Source organism: Pleurodeles waltl, chromosome 9, assembly GCF_031143425.1.
Source record: "Pleurodeles waltl isolate 20211129_DDA chromosome 9, aPleWal1.hap1.20221129, whole genome shotgun sequence".
Lineage (NCBI taxonomy): Eukaryota > Metazoa > Chordata > Amphibia > Caudata > Salamandridae > Pleurodeles > Pleurodeles waltl.
This window is the reverse complement of record NC_090448.1, coordinates 711,578,742-711,597,450: the sequence shown is the minus strand read 5'-3', so window position 1 is coordinate 711,597,450 and position 18,709 is coordinate 711,578,742. Positions and strand designations below refer to the sequence as shown.

Here is an 18,709-nt window from a genome sequence, read left to right as displayed (position 1 = left end):
GACCCTAAGCATGAGAGCCACACTATCAGAATATTCAAGATTATAACCGCAAGATGCATGCCCTAAGAGGCTGTTTCTTGGCTGCCAAACAGAAACTTTGATCTATGAACATTAAATATATGTTGCTTTTTCCTGCCAAGCTGTGTGTGCTGCACAATGGTGAGTCTTGCTTTTTCACCTGGCCAGAAGATGTGTGAGACTTGATTGACAATGTTGACATACATGAGGTGGACCTCCATCTGGGCGGGTTGGTGGCTGACCCAGAACGAGCACACCAGGCCCAGCGGCTGCATGGAGCAGCAGCGATGAGGCATGGAGGTCTCTGCCAGCGTCTCCTGCATCGAAGTATAATGAGCCAGCAGGCTGCTGGTGTCCAGGGAGAGGCTCAGAGCCTTGATGCAGAGGACACTCAAATGCAGACAGGCACATGCTGAATCTGTCATTGATTCTAGTATATGGCATGGGTTGTGTTTTGGGGTGTATGTAATGATGGTATCCCTTGACCCTCACAATACTTGATGGTTGGGGGACTTGGTGGGGTAGAGAATCTCTTGCTTCTTATCCCTCCTTTCAGAGCAGCAATGCACTCATTTTCTGAGTCATTTACAAGGGAGTGAGATCAGCATCATGTAATGCCATACATACTCTTCTTGAGTATTAACTGCTTCTTACTTCCTCTGCCTTTTCCTGGTCTGGGAAGGGATAAGGTGTTTGGTGGGCCCTGACCTGCAAGTTTATAGTCGGTTTACACCACTGGTGGGCTTATAGCATTGTGGGACTCTCCGCACATTACAATTCATGTTATATGTTGGTTGGTTATAGGTCGTGTAGGAACAAAGATGCCACAGTGAGTAGGGGGAGTGACAGCATTCATAGTATCTCACATGGGGTAACATCTCAAGAATGGAATGTTTGATTTTTGGGCAGGGGGTGGTGTTGCACCTGTTAATTGGTTTTACGTTTTTTATTTTTTGCAGGGCTAGTTTGTATCACAGACAGAATACAAACACAGGCATCTGAGGGGTTGAGGAAAGTGAGTTGGAGACAGGTTGGGTTCCCCACTTAGGACGCCGGGTGATGATGGACAATGGCATGGTTGGGCACGTTATTAGTGGTGGCTGGCGAGACATAAATACCTGTGGCGGGAGAAGTCAGGCTTATCAGCTGGAATGTTAGAGATCTGTGTGACTGCACAAAATGATGCAGGGTCAGTGCCTACCTTAGACGCTGGGATGGGAATAGCTTTCCTTCAGGAGACCTACCTAACTGACCCCGAGACCGAGAAATTAAACAGAAAATGGAGGGGAGAGCTATACACATCCACTTTCTACTCGTATGTGAAGGGGATGGCTACATGGATTGTCCCCCAGGTGCCTTTCCGACTAAGGGAGGTGCAGGCAGATAGGGAGGACGGATATCTGCTACTCACATGAATACAGGACAGAAGGGATACATTGTAATCAAATATCTATGCCCCCAACTGCACTGAGAAATCCTTTTTCCAGAAAGTGCTTAAAATACTCACACGTCACACAGAGACACCCATTTTCTGGGCAGGGAACTTCAATTGTATTTTCAATGGAGGTATGAATAGGTCACTTCCTAAGCAATACACGAAATGGACCATGACTGGGGTGCTGGAGGAGGTAATGACAGGAGTGGACTGCTTTGATGCATCAAGGGTGCTACGTCCGACAGGGATGGAATTCACATACCATTTGAGTATACAGAACATGCACAGTAGGCTGGACAGAATACTTGTGGCAAGAGTATTGGGCACACAAGTGATCACAGTCGAATACTTGGGGGGATTCTTATCTGACCATGCCCCAGTATTCTTTACCTACGTTTGGTGCTGTCATACCCCCACCTACCATACGTAGTGCCTAAATCCAGGGGCGTTTTGTGCTGATATACAGGAGGTCCTGGAGCAACTCTTTGCACAAAATTGGGGGTCCACTATGACTCGAGCTAATGAGTGGGACATGCTTAAAAGTGTCCTGCATGAGGAGTGCCTCACTGAAGTGTACAGAATCAAAACATCATCTACAGAGGGAATTACAGGCCCAGGAAGATACTTTGGCAAAACATCAAAGTAGAGAGTAGGACAACCATATATTCAAGGGTAAGATAGTGGGCATCAACCTGAAAGAGTACAGGCAGCCACTACACAAAGTGGGGGGACAAACCTGGTAGACTCTTGGCGTGGCTTCTCTGGAGAGGAAGACCGACGAATTTGATCATGTCTTTTGAGGCATGTGATGGCAGGTCAGTCAGGACAAAAGCCTCAATAGACTAGGAACTCCAGAGATACTTGGTGATGCTATATCAGCGATGAGACAACTATGATACTACTGAAGTAGCTGAGTTCTTAGGTAGACTAGACTTACAGAGGCTAGAGAAATTAAAAATGGAAGACTTAGAGTTGGCTCTTACTAAAGAGGAAATATTGGTGGTCATAAAGGACATGACAATACACAAATTACCAGGCACAGATAGCTCCCAACAGAGTTTTACACTACATATGCAGAAGTGCTTTCAAATACATTTCTAAACGTCTTTCATAAAGCTAGGTATGTGGGAGTACTTCCACAAACTGTGAGAGAGGCACTGATATTCATGCTTCCCAAACCAGATTGATATCTGGAAAAAATCGGCTCCTACCACCCAGTCTCTGTGGTTAATGTGGCTGTGATTTCTTTTTCCAAATTCCTAGCTAACAGATTACAGGGAGTAATTGAACAACTGGTGCATAAAGATCAATGTGGAGTTTTCCCCGATAGATGTACCCTCATAAATATCCATAGGTTCATACATGTCAAGCACTTTGTACGGGACTCACAAGTGGGGATGGGGATGGTCTCCTTTGATATCAAAAAAGCATTTTATACAGTTGGATTGGATTATATGTGTGTGGTCTCTACATGTTGAGGTGGTTGTCGCAGACATAGGAACTAGCGATTAGGTCCATACTGCACAAACCTCCAACCTCTAGAAACTTACCAATGTGGTGGCTACAACCCTTCTTGCACACCACAAAAGAAATGTCAGTATCTGCATGGAAAGACGGTGGCTACAAAATATTAGGGGACATATACCCAGGGGAGAGGTGCATTACCTTTACAGAGCAACAAGAGACATTTGAGGTAGGCCCGGTTGATTTTTTGCAATTCCCCAGGTTAACCAAAACAGCTAGCAAAATTTGGACTGGCTTTCCACAAATGCCTGACCAGTCGTGGTATTGGAGGTGCTGCTGAACATGGGTTCTGCTTCGAGATTGGTATTTCGCTTATATAGCATACTCAAATATGATAAGCCCAAGAACCTGATGATGGCAAGACAGGGCTGGGACAGACCCTCTGGGGGATGGGGAATGGAATAAAGCCTGCACACTGGTTAGGATGATATCTTGTAATGAGTGTTTTAAGCTGGCACATTTTTATGACCTGCATCACTCTTAGGTGTTACAGACGAGACTGCATACAATCTATGTGACCAGGTCAGACAGGTGCCCTAGGTGGAGGAAGGGGGAGCTGATTTTCTCCACTTGACTTGGGGGGTATGGAGTTGGTACCCTAATGGGAAACCATCATGCGCCAACTACAGGAGGTGACCAGTATCTATATAGATAACACTGTCTGGCATTGTTTATTACACCTAATATAATGTCCTAGTGGGAGTAGGGTTGATTATAGATTTGCACTATTAGGTCTACTATTGGCAAACAGCTGGGTAGCTAGTGGACGGCTATCTTTGGGCCATACAGGTGTGCAGTGGAATGCTAACATGAGAGAATGGGCCCAAGCCGTATAACAAGGAATGTGAGAGGTTAGAATGGATGATAAAATGGAAGAATATTGTTTTGAATGGACGGGAATGCTGCAGGAAATTCTAGCCTCAATGCTGGAAGGGAATCGTGGGATTAGCCCAGCTCTTCTCACACCTGTATTAAATAGTACATAGAAGATGCATGAGAGAGTCACCATAGATAAGGATAATGGGTATTAGGAGTCCAAGTGGGGAGGGCAAGAGCTCGAAGGGCGACTGTGCACACATGCACATATAAGCCACTTGTTGCGCCTTGTAAATTGTGATGCCTAAAGTTGCAGTTTGTACTGTTTCATGATATAATTGAAAATATATACATATTTGTTTTTAAGTTTTTGACTAGCAGTAAGAAAATGTGTAACTTATGCATCGTCGCATCAGTTATTCCACCTGTAAATTTTTTAAAAATGTAATTGATATTATAAAACATCCTTTAAAATTATAAACAATATGTTTGTATTGTAGTACATTTATAAGTTACTTTTTCCGTATAACAGTTATCATGTCACCGTCACATATTATCTGTTTAGTTATTTATATATTCACAGTCTATATGTAATTTTAAGATAGTATGGATATTATACTGGATGATATAATCAACACTGTAGGTTATTTACATTTTTTTATTTCACTTTTATTAAACTGTATTGGCATCATTGACATATGCATATTTAAAGCTATTGTGTTACTGATTGTAGTTTGTGTCATATCTATGTGTAAGGTAAGCATGAGTGAGTAAGAAGTATCATGGAGGTAGCTCATGAATGCCTAGTTTATACTGAAAAACTTTGACAGCTTTAGGTTTTTGAAAAGTGAGACAGAAGAGGAGTCACTCAATAGACACACACAATATGCATGATTAACATTGAATAGGATAAAGCAAATGGATCGACCGCCAGCCCGCCAAAAAGCCTCCGATCAAATTATGATCCACAAATCACGAGAGCGGTTCTTCCATGGTGGAAGACCATTGGTTGTGCAAACTACAACGGTCTAAAGTCACATCAGTCAGAACACAATACCACATTGGATAGTTTGAATACCCCACACCTGACACACATCCACACACCTACACACTGCACTATAAAACACACCCCTACACAACCCACAATCATTTGCAACCAGAATGCCACTCACAGCCAGAGACTAGAAAAAGATAAAACAAAGTAGCAAAACAAACAATTGGCACCCCTACACATTTCAGTCAGCACTCATCCCACACTTGCACAACATACACAACACAATACCACATTGGATAGTTTGAATACCCCACACCTGACACACATCCACACACCTACACACTGCACTATAAAACACACCCCTACACAACCCACAATCATTTGCAACCAGAATGCCACTCACAGCCAGAGACTAGAAAAAGATAAAACAAAGTAGCAAAACAAACAATTGGCACCCCTACACATTTCAGTCAGCACTCATCCCACACTTGCACAACATACACAACACACAATTTTGTATCCACCAATACTCAACAACTGCCACCCACACACATCACAGCAACCACACCTCATTACTAACAATTTAGCCACACATTTCTCACTACCTCAGCGTCTCTACTAAAAACTAAAAGCCCCCCCCCAAAACATCCATGCTTCATTGATGATGAGTTGAAAGTCGTTGTGGACAAAAGTGTCAAAGTAGAGGCAAACATTTTTGTAGCACAGGTCCAGCAAACATCAGTAGCCAGGAAAATGGAGTTGTGGCAAAGGATAGTCGACGGGGGAATTCTGTAGGCAGTTACCCACGCACAAGGGGGGACCTCAGGAAGAAGTGGAACTACCTCGGGTGGAAGGTACGTTTCATGGCTGGCAGATACCAGCTGGCGGTCAGCAAGACTGGCGGTGGACCTCCACCTCCTTCCCCTTCTTTCACATCATGGGAGGAGAAGGTCTTGGACATTCTTCATCCTGAGGGCCTGACAGGAATAGCTGGGGGAGTGGAATCTGGAAAGTCACAACATCATTTATGTCACCAAAATGTTTTGTCTTGCATGCTCACTGACCACCTTTCCTCACCTCAATGCCCAAACCACCCACCACCACTGTGTACAAATGTCTAAATACCCCTCTCTGGCATGCCATGTGTCAACTAAACTCACATGGGGCCACAGTGTCTTTGTTTGGCATGTGGAGTTTAGGGACTGACAGCACTACAACTCTTAGCAGGCACTGTTCCACCTGTAAGAAAACCAGAACAGTATACTACATTTAAAAATGTCTTGCATGTAAAACTAACAATCATTGTAAACCCTCCTGAATGCACCAGTGTCTTACAGTCCATGACAATGACAGCGATTCTATGGCCACTAACAGTACTATTACAAACTAAACACAGCTACTTCTGTGTCCTCTACCAAACTGGCCTTTGAGAAAACCTTCCTAGCAATGCCATATACTCAACTTGGAGGGAGGGAGACTCAACGGGAAACTGGATGTACTTGCAGCACATCCATACAGAGACCCATGTCAAATGATAACTCCCATACTGTGTGACAGCTTTGTCACCATTGTGCATTGTCCAGCTGTCAGTTGGATTAGTGATGCCACACACCTTACTAGAGGGAAACGTACATTGTCATGTGTTTACTCAGACAAGATATAAGGGTATCAGTAGTCATCTAAACACCAACAAACTCCAAGAGCCTGGAGCATGGTGTATGCAATAGCAAATCTCAGGGTCCAACATTGCTCTAACCCAGATTTAGAAGCAGCTGTCATTGTCATATCAGGGGATCAAGTAAAGGCAGAGTGTGCATGTCAAATAGCATGTCTAGTTGTCAAAGTTAAACATCACTTGTTGCATCACTTACATCAACTGTGTGTTCCACTTCTCCTCCAGGTAACCTTGCCATTCTCAACATTGAGAGGGCACCAGACACTGACACTACCCCTCTAGAGAAAGGGCTCAGTGAGGAAAACATTCCTAGATATTTTGACTCAGAGGATGAATCTAGCTCATCAGGGATACCTGGTCAGTCAACAACTGTGATCCTCACCCTGCCCACATTGACTCGTCCCAGCCCTGTTACATCTACATCACAGGCAAACACTCGCCCCCCAAACCTGTGTCCCAAGCACAGTGTCTTCCATTGTGTGCCCCCCAGTACAGGTACCTGAGTCTCCTGTCGACACCCCTAACAATGATGGTCCTGCCACCAGTTTGAGTGGGGACGCTGTACCAGGGGCACAGGTATGTGGGGATAGGTCACGTGGGAGGGATGGTGTGGGCCAGAAGATGGGGTCTCCAAGGGACACAACTGATCAGGACACTATCTCCCAAGTCTTCGGAGCCTACCAACATTTCCAAGGCACAATGGGCCAGGTACTGACCATGATGGGGGACATCTGACAGCTGCAGTGGGACAATCACCAGGAAGCCATGCAGCAGCAGCAGACCCAAAATGCCATCCTGGCTTCCATTGCTGTGGTGCTGAGGGAAATGACTACCACACTGAGTAGGTTTTGTACCCAACATCAGGCCTCTTCCACTAGCAATGAAACATAAGGCCCTTCTACATCTGTGGCTGCTAGTGGAATAGAGGCCTTGCCAGGGGGAGGGAATACCTCAACCCCCCCCCCCCGAAGCAGAAGAATCCCCCTAAAGGTGGATGTCCACCCAGACATCCAGGAGGAGCAGATGCCAAGACCAAACCCACTTCCAGGAAGTGATTCTCTACTGATTGATTTCCCTTGTATGGCACACCCTGTTGACTGTTCTGAAACCTATCTCAATTTCCCATGCTACAAGGACTCTGGACTTTTGTTTACAAACGGTGTAGCAGCTACCCTGATGAATTCAGCCACCATGGCTGAACCTTTTACTGTTATGTTTCTGTTATTTTAGTTTCATATCACTCATTTTGAGGACACTCCCCAATAAATACCGCTTAACCACTGTTCATGTGTTAGTGTGATTTATCAACTATATACAACTGTCATGTATGCAGGGCATGTATCAAAATGTTACTCTCCAATGTAAAATATTTGTCATGATCCTTACACATGTACTGTATAACCAGGATACATATGGCATTGACAATGTATTATATACATGACACAACTCACTTGTATTGTACATTTTCACATCTTTATTTGGAGAATACCAATGACCACATAGTGAAGTACTGCTGCTAACTTCAGTATTGCAGCATTGGTGTCAAACACTACCAACCCACAGACTGAAGTTAGGAACACGTCAGTCTTTCAGTATCCCCGGAGGCAAACCGATTGGTTCAATGTATCATCAGCTAAAGCCTTATCACGTACCCATACCACAGTTCCCAAATAACCATACCCCATGAAACAGACAGAGGTCAGTTCTAATGCCCCCAGTCATGGAACCTCCCACTTACCATGTTCAGGTATCTGTAGGCTTGCCACTCACCTAGTCTTCAGACACATGCACATTGGTCTGCAAAGTGGAACCACAGTGACAGCTATGTACTAGTTAGCTCACATACAACACAAACCTTTAGGATGTTAGAGAGTCTGGATACCACATTATGAAATGTGTTGGAGACAAATGAGCACACACTGGGGACCATTGACCCCACCATAAATACCAGTCATTAGTGTGGAAAAGGACACTGCCATCCTACTGTCATGACAATCTGGGCATAGAACTCACATACCACAAATCTTATGCCAGACAGTACCTGGTGTAAACCTTGTTCACTTCACATGTCAGTCTGCAAATCCCATCTGCCTGTGACACTGTCTGATATTGCCAAATGAGGATGAGCCAAACAGTCAGTCTGCAATCAGGAATTGACACACATAAGATATAGGTATCATTGATACATATATATCACACTGCCGACTTATGTACATATGTTACTTTGTGCATTGTGAAATCATCAGACTACGCACATAACATTCCTGTACACAGCTCCAAGTAACAATCCACATGCGTATATGAGTCATGGGCTTTGGAGCTACTTATGACCTATCTGAGGGACATATTAAGAACCTTATTTGGCATTCCTAACCTCAAAAATACCCCACTGAATCACTTTGATAATATCACATACATTGAGTCAGTTGAAGTACTGATTGATGTGATCAGCCCTGATGTCTTCAGCTTCATCCTCATCATGCTTGTCCTCACTTGACAAACCCCACAGGATCTGCTGACTCCTCATCTGGTATGAATGGTATCTGACGTCTCAGGACGAGATTGTGGAGCATGCAGCAGGCAACAACAATTTTACAAACCTTGTTGGGTGAGTAAAAGAGGGCCCCTCCAGACTTGTCAATGCTGAAAAATCTTGCTTTCAGGAGCCCAAAGTCTGCTCCACGACATGCCTTGTCATTCCGTGGGCCTCATTGAAGCTGATTTCACCTGGCGTGGTTGGGTATCTCACTGGTGTCAACAACCAAGGATGGTTTGGGAAGCCAGAGCCCCCTGTAAGGTAGGGTTATAACAGTCCAAACATTAATGTTGGACTTCCACATATATGCTAGCAGATAAAAGGTACAGACACACATTACAAATAAGACTTACCAACCAACCAGGTCCTGTGTATAGTCATGTCATTATTGGGATATTGCTGTTCCGCATGATGAAGGAATCATGGACTGACCCAGGATACGTAGCACAAACTTGTGAAATTTAGAGGTCACCCAAACAAACCACTTGGATGTTGATGGAGTGGAAGTTTTTCCTGTTCCTATATACCTGTTCATGGGCACCTAGGGGAACCAAGGCAACATGGGTGCCATCTATGGCTCCAGCCACATGTGGAATGTATCCCAAAGCATAAAAAGCAGCATTTACATGGGCCAAATCCTCACGTTGGGGAAATCTGATGTAGCTGTCAGGGTGTTTCAACAATGCAGAGAGTACAGCCTTCAAAACCCGACGGAACATCGGCTGAGACATCCCTGCAGTTAGGGCCACTATATATGGAAAGGTCCCAGTGCCTAGGAAGTGTAGTACTGACATGACTTGGACAATGGAAGATATACAGTTGGGATTACGAATGGCAGTCATCAGATCAAGCTCCAATTGACAACTGAGATCCACGATTGTCTACCTATCCAGCCGGTATATTTGGATGTTGATCCTCCATTGTGTGCAGGTCTGCTAGTGGACGGTACACTGGAGGTTGTCGTGGTCTTCTCATGCCAGGGTAATTATGTGGGACAACACTAGAAAGTTTGTGTGTGACTCAATCTATGCATCATATGTATGACAACACCAAAGTAACTAATAATGCTACAGTATCTCACATTAAACAGTGTAAATAATTGTTCTGAGTACATACCTAGGCAACACTTACCTAAGTACTGTAATCAGATCCCCCTTACCCCTAGCATGTTCTCTTTGAATGGAGAAACATGTCACTGACTGTAAAAGTGACATCAACTTACTTAATATGTGTAACATAATTGGAACACCTAGACTATGTTCAGATTGTCATTACTCTGCTGACAATAATGTTTCATGTACATAACTCAGGATACTTCATTTTTACATTCTGTGCATATTACATGCATTGCTACATGTTTGCATTAAGCCATCAGTTAAAACATCATCACAACTAGGAATCTTAGTCAGTTTCGCAACTTTCAAAACATATGTGACCTAACTCCGCTGGTGGATGTTGTCACAACCGCAGTGGACATTGTCTTTGGAACACATTGCTGCCTTTGGCGGACTTGGGCCACTGGTGACATCTGCAGGCGGTGACAGTCCTGTGCGTGGCAGATGTGACTGCCATCTCATGCTTCATGCCTCACTTGACTCCTGACTCTGCTGCCAGCAAGACCTCCATGACCTGAGCTGCGGTGTACTGCCTCTGGGAGCAATCATGCCACGACCTGCAGGTGATAGGGCCCCTGCCTTCTCGGCTGATGAGCTGGACAAGCTTGTGAAGGAGGTCCTACCCCAGTATGGACAGCTTTATGGTGCACCAGAGGAGAGCAGGTAAGTGCACTGCAATACTGATGTATGAAATGTTGATTGTATGATGATGATGAAAAATGGGGGAACAAAGGATTGGGATGATAGGTGTGGGTAGATGGACATGTGCACATGTGCATAGATGGTTTTGATATCTGATACATTGTAGGGAGTGTGATATGTATGTACCCTGACCCACCGAAAAACTGTATACCATGATAAATGAAGGTGGTGTTTGACATAGTTGTATATTTATACCATGTTGAAGACATGCTTGTGGTCTGGTTATATATTTCGAGCCAAGACCTGGTACTGGATATCCATGTTGTATGCCTAACTCCACTTCACACATAGCCTGTCTGCAGATGGTCATTCCACATAGTAGGGGATGTTGGAGGAAGTGTATGGCTACTTGCACAAACTTTTGTTTTATCCTTCTTGTTTTGGGAGGGTGATTGTGGACATGACTCTCCTCTTGTCTGTATCATCCGTGCAGGTCAACGCTCATCAGATTTTCCCATTGACACAGCATAGGAAAAACCCTTTGCTACATCTGGCCCCAGAACCATGTTGCCAAGTCAGGTTATCATGGAATGGTTATTGTGATAGCTCTACTGATATGATGGTATACTAGGTGTGAGATAGGTGGTTTAGTGTGTATGTGCCATTGTTGTCATGTAGGGGGTTTAGCTATTAGCTTGTTGTGACATGATGTTGGCACTAACCTGTCACCACCTGGGGTGTAGTACAACTGGATGTAATGGGAATGATATGGACAGTGTGATGTTAGTGTCTGAAAAGGATGTGATGACCCTACCCCTCTTCCTGTTTTCCAGCTTCAGCATCAGTAGGCGAAGGAGATGGGGCACAGCCGAGTGGGGAAGCTGCTGGCCAAGGGACCTCAAGTCATGATGCCACAGACACCAAGAGACTCAGTGGCTTGGAGGGCGAGGGGAGTGCCACAGGGTGACCACCTCATCATCTTCGGAGTCCTCCTCCAGTGGACACTCCCTGGTGGTGACAGATGCATCTGGGACCACCCCCGCACCTTCTCTGTCTGCCACCCCATTTCTTCCACTGCCCTCCCTGTAGCTCCCCACTCAGTTGACCGTGCCCGCTCACCCAAGAGGGTGGGCTTCTCCTTTGTAGCAGGCACGTCAGCCCCAGCCCCTGTTAGTCCTGCTGCCCTCAGTGAGGAGGTTATTGACCTCCTGAGGTCGATCTCTGTGGGTCTGTCGACCATTGTGAATGCCATCCAGGGACTGACAATTGAAGTCCAACAGAGTAATGCGTTCCTGGAGGGCATTCACGGTGCACTGGTTGACAGTCCTACATGCAGCACATCCACTGTACCTGCAGTCACCACCCCAACAGACAGCCACGCACCCACCACGACATCTCCCAGCACCATCACCCCCTCTCAGCCCAAAACACATAAGCACCTTCACTCACCCACCCAACAAACACCTACCACCCACAAGCATACCTCCCACAAACACGCACCCAAGACATCCACACCTACACCTCATAAAACCACTCTGTCTCCCTCCACACCCAAACCCTTTTGCTATGACCATCCCCGTGTGTTTAAAACAAGCTTTCCTTTCTGAATTTGCCCTTTTCTCTACTCCTCTCCTCCCTGGTGAAACCACTCTTCAAGTCCATCCCTTCCACCTCCACGGCCTCTCCTAAATCTAGGCCCCCAAGCCAAATCCCAAAGCCCCCCGCCTAAGCCCAAACCACCCCTCTGCACCCCCCACCCGATCATCCCTGAGGTGCCTGCCTGCCCCCTTAATGCCTTTACCTCTGGAGGTTACATGGCAGGCAGGAGTCAAGTTTGGGGCAACAATATGTGCCTTTGGTGTACAAACCACACTGTATGGGCTGGCCTGTGGCCTTTGACTTTTCAATTATTTTGTTCCTGGCTAACATTGGTTGTGTGTCAGTATTTGTGTGTGTGTGTGCTGCTTGTGCTTCCTGTATTGTTTGGGCACTATGTAAGAGTGTGTACAGTGCTTTTTTCTCCCTAAGGGATAGGGTGTGTGTTGTGTGATGAGCATGTGTATGTAGTAAACATGTTGTCATGCTATTGAGTGGTGTTTGTGTTGACATGTGTTTGTTCTTGTGGTGTGTGGCTTTGTGTGAGTGTGCGTGTTCTGTGCATGTGATGACAAATACGATGTGCTGTGTATGTGATGTGTGTCGATTGGTAAGTTGTCTGATTGTGTTATTGTGTGTGTTCTGTGTTGGTTGTGGATTGTGTTGTATGTGTGATGTGTCCCTGGGTAGGGTCTATGGTGAGTGCTTGCCAGTGTGTTGACCATGGTGTGGTTGTGGGATTGTTGTGACCTTGTGTGTTATTGTGTGAGACTGGGCCTGTGCTATGTGTTCATGCATAAGTGTGTATTTCTGACGTGGTGTGTGTGTGCCTACTGTAGTGTGTGTGTTGTGTATGTGCAGTTGTCTGTGTGGCTGTATGAGTTTGCGTGTCAGTGTACAGTTACATGTGAGTGTTGCCCTCTCGCCCCCTTCCCGATGGAATGTTGTGTAAGTGTACAAAATTAACAAGATGCAACAGTAACAGGTAAGTGCGTGTACTTACAGTTGCTGTCATCGGCGGCAGCGAAGATTCCAAAGTCTTTCAGTGAACAGGAGCAGTGGGATGAGGTCTAGTTCTGGTTCCATGGCGGCTCTGAACGTGTATGGCTTCCTGAAGATGGGTGTCTCCTTTTACAGAGTTTGTTTCTGCCACGGTTTCCATGGTGGTGTGACTGCGGCAGAGATCTTGGTGGTGTGCAGCCTTGTAATATGTCAGGCGGAAACATGGTCTCGACCGGCCCGCAGGTGCCTTCAGTCGTCTGTGGTGGTCTGACCGCAGTGGTGGTGCCGGCGGTGCTTTGGCTGAATTCCATAGGGCATACTGCCAAAGTCATTATTTGGCTATGTTCTCCACCAGCCTGTTGACGGTATGGCCACCACAGCCTATAGTGGCGGTCCTGGGACTGCCAAACTTGTAATGAGGGCCTAAGTGTGAAGTAACTGGTGGACCAAGTGTGAAGGAATTCCAGTCACCCCAGATTTCATAGGATAGATGTACTAAAAATGGAAATGTCATGGAAAATATTTTTGCTTGATAGAAGAAAAGATATTAAAAAAAAATAGTGAAAAAACAACATTTCATTAACTATAATTATACCTGTGGGATGTGTTAAGCCATTTGCCAAACAGAATATTACCAAAAGGTACACATTTTAGCAAATTTCATGAAGATAAAAGAATCTTAAAATAGTAAGATCAAGTTCAATGACTTAACTATTTTTGTGAATTGCAGGAGCAATTTTATATTTAAGAATGCTCCGAAACTTTTCTCAAGATTCTTAACAGACTTTAGTAAAGGTTTCTCCAACTAGTAGCTCATAAGCTACTGGTAGCTCTCAAGTTACTTCTAAGTAGCTCTCCTATGTGCAGCCCAGCTTACTAAATTAGAAGCTTTTGCTTGGTTGAATTAATATATCTAAATTGAAAAGCGTGTATTAGAAAAAAATGTGTATTTTTTCATAACTTACAGGCATGTGTTTCGAGAGAAGATAATATTTGAGTGATAAATCTGATGATATTTGGGAGACATTAGTAATTATAACAGCTTGGCACCAGGGGCATTGCAGTATGGCTGTTATATAGTACCGATATAGAGGCATTACATTTTGACACAGCCTTTTTAGGTCGAGCGTTAGCGTTCGGCCTGCTGTATACTAAAGTATACAATAGAGTGAGTTTCAGCATTTTGATTTGTTAGTTGCAGTGCCCTTCAAAAATCCTTGCTTGCTAGTGGTCAGTTCTGCCTCTTTGTCCTACCTTTTTTCACTTTGGGAGCAGCAGAAAGTACTGTGTAATTACACTATGTCCTGTTTATCTCTTCTGTAAGGGACTTTTTGGAATTTGCCTGTTTCACCTCAACAGTGTGGGTGCTTGTTCAGTCCCCCCTCCCCACTAGCTCCCTCTATAAACATAAACCAACATCAGAGGGGGGCTTTTCCAGGGCCAGCTCGCCCTCGCTCTCTTTATTTTCAGTCTGTGTGGCAAGAAAAGTTTACTCAGTAATTTACAAAGCTAGGAACTCTAACTTTAGCAAAGAGAGCATTGCATTGCCCCACCCCACCGACAGCTTTGTAAACTCCTAACCGGACTTTTCTTGTCACACAAATGAAAAGAAAAACGCAGCGCGATCGTGCTGCATTTTTTTTTTCTTTTCATTTGTGTGGCAAGAAAAGTCCGGTTAGGAGTTTAAAACGGTAATAGCACTAACTCAAGCAAATGCGTGACTCGTTGTATTGAAAATGCTCGTTAAATGCTCTGGGTTATGTCTGATTCTCTCATCTTCACAGGCTGCAGCAGCCCCTCCCCAACCTAGCACGACTATCAGACGGCCTCTCTCACACACTCAATTACAATGGACAACCCTAACCTGACACAGCATGTGCTGCGCCTCCTTGGACTCCTCCTTAGGGCATGACAAGGAGGAGTCACCAGGGGAGACGCTGCTTCTGAACAGCAGCGTTCATTCTCCCCTCCCAAGGATGATTAGTTGCTGCTATGCAGGAGTTCTCTCTTTGTTATCCCACTGAGTGGTGACACCTCCATTCACTCTAGCTGGGAGAAATATCTCTTCTACACTACCTTAACAAATCCAGAAATAAACGGGAAGGCAAGCCCTCTTCTTGCACTTTTTCACTTAATGGAGAGGCTCTGTCACTCTGTAAGTGCCATCTGCAACATATTCGCCATGTCTTACAGGCAGAGGGTGGCCAGTTTTCTTTACCTTTGTCAAACTAGGGTCCCACAGAAATGATTTAGGAGTTGTTGAAAAAATCAGATCTTTCATTATGCTATCCTTTCTCAAACAACATGCAAAATAATGCCCCTTCTTACAATACAAGTGAAACTGAAAGAGACAGAGGTGTGTAGTTTAATGCTTGCTTAGGATGCAACAGTGAGTAATATGCTCTCTGCTGGGATGTTTTCCTAAGTTGAACAGGTTTTATTCTGCACACGCCCTGCTCACCCATTCTTTCTGTGGTCGATAAATGGATTGTTAAGTTAATGACACCCCTTACAGTGCCATGAAATGCCGGAAAATGCTTTGGAATGCTTTTATAACATCTCCAATTGTACGCACCTTTTCTCTTTTTATTCTCTGTTTCTGGAATGTTCTGCTTTTGGACTCTGTTACACTAGTGTCTGCAACTCATTTCATTCTTCCACACCAAATACATCATCGTCCTTTTATCACATTTCCGACACGATGTGCTGATTTTTTCCATTTGGTTGCCAATAGTGGGCTCAAGCACTATTTCTTGGGGGCTAAGGCTTATTCATGGCACAAGTCTTAAAGAAAATAAGTGGGGGGGACTGACCAAGTTAGACACTATGCAAGTGACATCACGGGCCATAACACGGCGTGTGAAATCGCACCGGGAATCACGCGTAGTGGCATAACAAACCCATGACCTGACAGGAAAAAAAATCACAAGAAGTGAGATCTGGTCTTAAGACCTCACGCATATGCTTACGCAAGAAAGCAAAGCCTTAGCTAGGGATCCCTTTGCCCATCGTTATCGTTAAGTAAATGACACATGTTACAGTGCCATGAAATGTCGGAAAATGCTTTAGAATGCTTTTACAACAACTCAAATTGTACGCACCTTTCCTCTTTTTATTCCCTGTTTCTCGAATGCTCTGCTTTTGGACTCTGTTACACTAGTGTCTCCAACTCATTTCATTCTTCCACACCGAATACACAATCATCCTTTTATCACATTTCCAACACGCTGTGCTGATTTTTTCCCTTTGGTTGCCAATAGTGGGCTCAAGCACTATTTCTTGAAGGCTAAGGCTTATTCACAGCACAAGTCGTAAAGAAAATAAGTGGGGGGACTGACCAAGTTAGACACTATGCAAGTGACATCATGGCACATGACACCACGGCGTGTGAAATCGCACCTGGAATCACAGGTAGTGGCATCAAAAGAAGTGAGATCTGGTCTTAAGACCTCACGCATATGCTTACCGCAAGAAAGCAAAGCCTTAGCTAGTGATCCCTTTGCCCATCGTCAAATGTTTTCTTCAGCTTGGGCCGAGTGTAAAGTGCAGAATAATTGCAAGTTTTCCTTTGGAAAGTGTGTATTTTAGTGTTATTGCTGTTCTTTTTTATTTCTGTTTTTAAGACAGGAAAAAAAGAGTGCAGGAAATAAAAAATGGTAAATGAAATTAGCAAGGAAGCTGTGTAATTGAGCTAAGATGTGCAGCACCTAGTGTCTGCGAGAGGCAAAATGCCTACAGCACCTGGTATTCCCAGGCGGTTTCCCATCCAAGTACTAACCAGGCCCGACCCTGCTTAGTTTCCGAGATCGGGCGCATTCAGGGTGATACAACCGTAGGCAGGAAAAGCTGCAGTTTCTGCTCTCTTCTGCTCACCAAGCCCACCGCCCGGAGCCTGCTGCTCTTAATCACACCTGCACAGGCTCCACTTGGGAAGTCAGACATGCGCTCACTGCTGGAGGCCCAATGCCCCAACCCACATGGAACACCATTTTTAGGGTCGAGCCTGCGCATGCGTTTCGCTTGCTTAGAAAAGGGCTCGGAGCCCCACCCATGTCACGTCAGTGTCTTTCATTAGTTCATGGGCTTGCCTTTCAAAATCTGCTTGCTTTCATTAGTGGAAGGCATGCATACGTCATGCCTTTTCCGGTGGTTAGCCCTCCTCGAGCGCAGCGACCAAGTACATGAAAACATGCAAGGCCGTTGTTTTCAGTCTGGTTTGTGGACTACTTTTTATCTTTTTTCACTGCGCGATCTCGCTTGGCAGAAGTCGAGCGCTTTGCATGACATCGACCCTGTTACATAGTTAATCGCACTTTTGCCTGTTACGTAGATAACCAATAGGTTTAATGTGGCAAGAAAAGTCCGGTTGCGAGTTTACAACTGCTAATAGCTCTGACTTTGAGAAATGCGAGACCTGTTGCATTGCAAATGCTTGTTATATTTCTGCTGGCAAACGTGCCTGGTAAACTGACGTGATCAGGGCTGGTGATCTTACATGGGGTGGCAAGAATGAAATGTTGTATGATGAGATCATTATTACAATTCTGTTCATATTAGTAGTTCCTGATGATTTGCATGGTACATAATCAGTTCACATTACAGAAAAGGTTGGAGGCCCCGGCTCTATTAAATCAGCCATCATAGACATGAAATCAATAACTTAAGAATACAATTCATACAGTTACATTTATTTTTCAGACACTTTTAGCGAATAATACATAATATAATATAAAATCAAACAAATGTATTATACCACAAGTGTAATTCTAAAATCTGTTACTGAAACTAAAACTTGTAAAATACTAAAACACAAAACAATTTTTTTTTAAAACAAACAAGAAACATGTAGCAGCGCCAAACAGTACAGACACTCAGTAGAGGCAGCTGGGGTTGTTCAGGTAAGTATTTATTTGTTGTTTCGAATAAGTGATGTATATGGTTTGGTACAGTGAGTTGAGGATTAGTTCTTCATTGAGTGAAGTTCGTTTTCCTAACGTGTTTCTCTCCCTCTTCTCCTTTTACGTGGTGTTTGACATCTCCTCACAGGCTCCCGGGTTGCATATAGGGGAAAGAAAAGGATAAATATCGATGGTGAGTGGGATGACAGCCGTTACATACGTCCTTCGCTTAGCTGTAATACTGGGGAATGGGTTCGGGAAGGGGGGTGCGCCAGTGAGGACGGTGGGCTGTGTCTTTGTTTCCTTATCTCCTAAATGTGTTTACTTTTGGTCGTGCTCGTTACGTGCTCCTTTTGGTGCCCTCTGACTCCCTCCCTGTCCTCCCCTCACCCTGCCTCCCTCCCTTCCCCAGCTCGTTCCCCTTTAAGGTGCCCCTCTGCTCGTCCACAAGGACCGTA

The 18,709-nt window shown here is 44.7% G+C and overlaps 1 protein-coding gene and 1 pseudogene across 1 annotated transcript in view; one reads left to right on the top strand and one right to left on the bottom strand.

Moving 5' to 3' along the window:
• LOC138259872 (guanine nucleotide-binding protein G(T) subunit gamma-T1-like) overlaps positions 1–18,709 on the top strand; it is a 222,614-nt gene that overhangs the window by 66,313 nt on the left and 137,592 nt on the right. The gene's annotated exons all lie outside the window — the stretch shown is intronic.
• Positions 17,083–17,191, bottom strand: LOC138260621 (5S ribosomal RNA; annotated as a pseudogene).